The sequence below is a fragment of the Protopterus annectens genome, chromosome 5.part1 (genome assembly GCF_019279795.1).
Source record: "Protopterus annectens isolate FY-2018-M chromosome 5.part1, PAN1.0, whole genome shotgun sequence".
Taxonomy (NCBI): domain Eukaryota; kingdom Metazoa; phylum Chordata; order Ceratodontiformes; family Protopteridae; genus Protopterus; species Protopterus annectens.
The window spans coordinates 439,441,754-439,447,753 of NC_056736.1; the positions used below are offsets into that span (position 1 = coordinate 439,441,754).

Below are 6,000 nucleotides of genomic sequence, written 5' to 3' on the forward strand. Positions count from 1 at the left end.
CGTGGTTCGGTCCAAGTTTTGCGGACAAAAAGCATGGTATGAGGTATAACCTGGTAGTGCTGGGGTGCTCTCGGGAGCCCTGAACCAGGTTTCTGTTACTGCACAGATATCGATGTTCTCCATGCTAAGGAGAGTTTTGAGTGCGTGCATCTTGAGGTTTAGACTTCTGGCATTGAGTAGCATTACTCTTAGTTTCTTATCCCTTGTGATACCTATGGAGGTGGGTTTGTCTTTTGAGCCTTGCCTAAAAAAGGCACTATGGGGGTAGCAAGAGCCTTTGCCAATATCTGAAAGCCCAGGGTGACAGGTGCAAGCCGTCCCTAGCAAAGCATCGTGGCTTGTCGAGCATATCATCCCAAGCTGACAGGCATTGATCCCCTTTGAATGACACCAGTACTTAAGCCAATTGTTGAAATTGATCATCTTGTCTTCATACTGTGGCATCATTCTTGGTGAGGGTAAGATGCTACTCAAGGTCAGGGTCATACCGGCCTGGGCTACATGCTCAGAGAGCTCCTTTATGTCTCTTTTCATGTAGTCCAGGGAGGTACATCTCAGATCATTCACACCAGCATGGACAATGACTGAGTCATATTTGTACTTGCCTTGGAGTGACCTGAGTGCTTGTGTTATGTGGCGGATCCTAGCGCCCAACAGGCTGCTCACCGTGACCCTCTCCTTGTTAAGCCTGGTGAGTGGGACGTCAGTGTGCCTGACGATAGAGTTACCTATTACAAGTGTATCAGGTGTGTTGTTTAGTTTTAAGGGCTGTGACTGTTCGGCACACTGGCTTTGTGAGATATGTGTTGCACGTGTTTTGTTTTGGGGTAGCGGCTGCTTGGGTGTCTGCTTTGGAGGTCTCTGCTGCTTCGGCAGATCTTTATTTAGAGCCTCCGAGTATGTTTTTGTGTGATTATCTGTTTGGTTTGCTGTCGTGGTTCGTCTATGTGAGACTGGAATTGTAGTGAGTGTGGTTTCCTTCTCCTCCTGACTGGTTATGCCAGTACTGAGTTGAGAGAGCTTAGCCTCCAGTTTGGCTATATGATTGCATCTCTCACATGTGTTGGAATTTGTTGGGAGGAGGGGAGGGTTGTCTGTGTACATGAGGCAGTTGTAACATTGCCTCAAGATTCCCAGATTCACCAGCTGGACCGGAGAGGAGATTGACAACTCACCTTTGGACATGCTAGAATAATATTGGGAATTCCTTAATAATTGAAAACCAGGGCCAGTGGGGAGTGAGGGTGTAGTGCTTTTAATTTTTAGTGCTGACTTATATAATTGCTTTAGTGAGCAAGTGCCAGGTAACTTAAGTGCAATGTGTTACAGGTAACTTAAATGCAAAAACGACAAACAGTAACTTTCTTTCAAGTGAAACAAGGAAATAAGTACAGTAAGCAATGCAGATATCACTAGTGATCCACAGAAGCGCTGAGATAGACTATTATTTTAATTTACTTGAATAATATCTTTGATATTTTAGTAATTACTATTTCCAAATATGTTATCTGTTCAGCTTGTGCTAAATATTTTATGTAAGTATTGGCTAAAGTGTATTTGTTCAATCAAATAGGAAGAATGTTGTTTTGTTACTGTTGAAGGTTAGTACAGACTTTTTTTGAAAATTTTCCATATTTTTAAAGACTGCAGTAATAGATGAGTTATTTACCCCTGAATTTATAAGTACATCCTCTGCATACATTTGTAATTTGGAAGGCACATTAGAATTTAACTTGAAACGTTCAATATCTTTAATCTTTCTGATTAGATTTGCCCATGGTTCCATTACTAATGTAAAGAGTAAAGGGGATAAAGAGCATCTTTGTTTGGTATCAGTTTTGATATAAGCATGGCTGTCTTTATATAAATGTGTAATACAATTTATAAAATTATTTGAGAAATTTAACTCCTCCATTAGTATAAATAAATAATCCCAATTAACTGAATCAAAGGCACAGTTTATATCAAGACTTATTAGTGTTAGGCTTTTGCTTACATTCTTAACTGATTCAATCAAGGTAATAGTTATTTTTATATTATCATATGTGTTTATATTTACAATAGAACCTGTCTGGTCAGCATCTACTAGGTTTGGAAGAAACTTCTTTAGCCTATCAGCATAAATGGACATGAATATCTTATAATCAATATTTAATAAAGAGATTGGTCTATATGAAGAACAATTAGTGGGATCTTTATTAGATTTCAGTATGGGTGGTATAAAAGTATATTTCCAAGAAGCAGGGGTAGTAATTTTGTTTTTAGAGATATTAAAAACTTTATGAAGTAAATATAATCCAGTTTTGGGTAAAATCTTATATATTTCAGGAATAAAGCCATCATTACCTTGCACTTTATTATGTTTTAGCTTACTGATTTAATTTTGAAGGTCAGTAAAATATATTGGTCTATTTATAAAGGTGACTTGTTTTTCTGTAAGTCTACTTTTAGTGTATTTATTAATAAATGATTTGATCTCTTCTTTAGAATCAATCTCCATAGGTTTTTGGTTAATATTAAGGAAAAATTCTCTGAATTCTGTTAGAATATTCTTTAAATCAGAGACCATCTTTCTTTTTTTTAGGAGAGAATATCTCATTAATATAATTACACTTATTAAGTTTGTCTTGCTAGCCAATATATTTAAAGATGTAGGACTGGTAGAGAAGTTTATACATTTAAATTTCTTTAAACTAATCATGGTTTTATGATTCAAAATCTGCAAATATTTATTGTTTAATAAGATGATTTATTTATCTTTTCCATTTTTATTCTTATCTCCCCTATTGTTAAGCTTCAAGTTATCTAATTCAAGTTGTATATCCTGTAATTCTTTATCCAGTTTCTTTTTCTTATTATACCAATTAATGATTTCCCATATAAATAAGCTTTTAAAGCATTATATGTAAATTTCAAAGATGTCATTTGTAGTATTTAAAGTGATAAAGTTTTGAATTTCTGACAAGATGAAATCTTTAAAGTATTTTAATTTTGTAATGTAAGCTGGTATACTTTTAATCTGAATGTTATAATTTGTATTGATTAATAACTCAAAGATTATAGAATTATGATCTGATAAGGGACATGGAATGAGTTTGTTTTAGTTAAGCTATTAGTCAACTCATTAGAAATTAAGACTGTCTATTCTAGAATGAGTTTTGTGTCGATGAGAGCAAAAGGTAAAAAATAATGAATTTGGTTCTGCAAAATTATTGATATCTTTTAAAAGATATAGATTTATAAATTCCTTTAACAATTTAGCTGTTGCTGGAATCCTCCTTTTACTCTTAGTATTAGTGTCTTTGTAATTTAAGATACAATTAAAGTCCCCTGCTATTATAATTTTACCTTTAGATAAATGAACAATCTGATTTAAATGTTGTTTAACTGTATTCACCTCAATTCCTGGTAACCAGTAAATGTTTATAAGGGTAAATATATTGTTATTCAATTCAATAGTTGCTGAGCAAAACATTCCTTTGTCATCTTTATAGAATGTTATTATCTTCGGAAGAGGTATTGTGTTACTCTATAGAATAGCTACTCCTCTCTTCTTTTGAGTGTTCTGAACTTAATAAAACAGTATATGATTTAGTATTAAGTTTGTTGATGTCATCAGTTATTAAATGTGTTTCTTGCAGAAATACTAAATGTGATTTGTGGAGATTAAGATAATTAAGTAAACGTCCCCTCTTACACGGGCTATTTAAGCTATTAATATTGATTGAAATACCTTTTAACAAAACCATTTGAAATTGTATCTATGGGTTAGATTTAAATTGACCATTAACATTTTATTCGAAAAGACTATATGAGGAATACCATCAAGAATCTTACAACTAGTAGGTATCAATAAATCAAGTGATGACCCATATGTTATATTTTTGCATACTAAAAAAATAGTGAACGTCTGTAAAGATAGCAACAAACTATGAAAAAGTAGATATATAAAATTAAATTTACCCAAACCCTTTCTGGAGTTTGAAACTCCCAATTTGAGTATCATTTACCACTCAAATTACCCACCTTACTAATAGCAATGGTTAATCAGTAGGTGGGAAACGTTGAATATATTTATAAGGTGATTAAAAAATGCTCATCAACTACTATATTAGATTAACCACAAGTAGAAATAATCTCTAATTATACTGAACAACATAAAGAAGAATATCTGTCCACAGAATAAAGTTTAATAAAAGAAATGTATAATAGAAGCCATAAAACCTTTGTTTAATAATATAGATTCAGCTACAATTTTCTTATACATTGTTAATAATTCAAAAGGAATATAGATTTTAAATATTCAGGCTTTATCATAAAATAACCTTCTTGAAGGTTCTATTAAAGATTATTACAACTGGTAAGTTATTAGTGCAGAAAGAAAGTAGTATAGTCAATTTTGTGAAATGAAATACTTAACATATATACACATATCAAATCCTATTTACACTCATCCCCCTTTTCTCTTTTTTCTTTCTTCCCCTCCCTCCCCGCTAGTTAATGAAATCAATTTGTTCATAAAAAGAACTTGCACTTTTAAATATAGGTTTTATATACATCACACACCTGAATATAAACTTTTAAGCATAAATAAGATATGGTCTGTATATGCAACAACACAAGTGAGTGAGGTAGATCAATAAGCACATAGCAAGCAGGGAAGCTGCAATATCATTTATCTACCCAAGCTTATTATACACAAAACATGTGATAACTTCAGTACACATATATCACATATGAGGATTATATTCAGGTTTAACATATATTAGTTAAAATACTAACTATATCTTTTACAATAGCTTGGATAGTTGGGAGGCAAAAGCAAAAAATATTGTTGTTTAAATAAGTTAAAAAACTCATATTAATAAATAAGCCATTATTACTGATTGTAGTAATGTTGAATTAATTTCTTTAACCCCCAAACATGCTATCATTAGCAAAAAATTCAAAGTGTAAAGTATAAGTGTAACATATCAAAACAATTCTATTATAGTGAGATTTTCTAGAAAAATGAGTATATGCTCACAGGTTATGAGACTAGACAACAACATTAAATAATTTGCCCAGAACACTTGTTATAGGTCAGGAGAAATCATATTATTAGTGTACTTCCTCCCTTTAACTGAATTAATCTGACCTTGTTCCTTGTACGCTTTCAAATAATTATATTATATAATACAAACCACATTTAACTCCTTTTTTTTCTTCCCTTTTTTTTATTAATTTATTCTCTGCTTTCTTAAAGGACAGACATCATATGAACATGAATGGGTGCAATAGTCAGTATATGCTTGTGTAACTGTATAAAACAGAAGACTGTGTGTTTTGTGACCTGTTGAAATCATAAGAGTTGAAACTGGGCATCAGATGATGACTTCTGATTGAATGGTCAGACTATCGAGAGAAGCAGATTTAATTTGAGCGGCACTATTGTGTATTCAGTGATTGAACTAACTTACAACTAAAAGCATGAATAAGGAGTTGGAAGCATCCTAAGTAAGGTATGTGAACAGTTAACAATTGAAAGGAATGCATATATCTACTAAAACCATCATAAAAAAATTCAACCCTCTACATAGAAACAAAGGTGGCGTGTGTTAAGAATGAGCAGGCAGAAACCACAGTGAAGACAAGCCTGGTTGTAGATCTGTACACTCACTGGGTTAGTAACCATTTTGACATTGTGTAAGAAGTCAAAACACATGCTGCATATAATTAGCACAAGATTAAAACTAGAAAAAAAAAGGATATTTACTGAAATGCTTTAAATTATTCTGATCTGTTTTATCCATTCCAATCCATTCAACATTCCTTGTAGCATTGCAATGTTCTATCATGCTGAAATGATGTCATGATTTGGTTCAGAGTTCATAGAAGCCTGATCGCTTAGTGATGATGCCTATACATCTCACCCAGTGTCCTGAAGGCTCAAGAGAAGGCTTCCCATGCCCATCATAGAAAAAACAGAGAATCACAGTTTCAGTAGGAAAATGTAAGAAA

General features: G+C 32.8%; 1 protein-coding gene across 3 annotated transcripts in view; it reads right to left on the reverse strand.

Moving 5' to 3' along the window:
* The window catches only part of ILDR2 (immunoglobulin like domain containing receptor 2), a 2,395,614-nt gene that overhangs the window by 805,214 nt on the left and 1,584,400 nt on the right, over window positions 1–6,000 (reverse strand). The window lies entirely within an intron of this gene.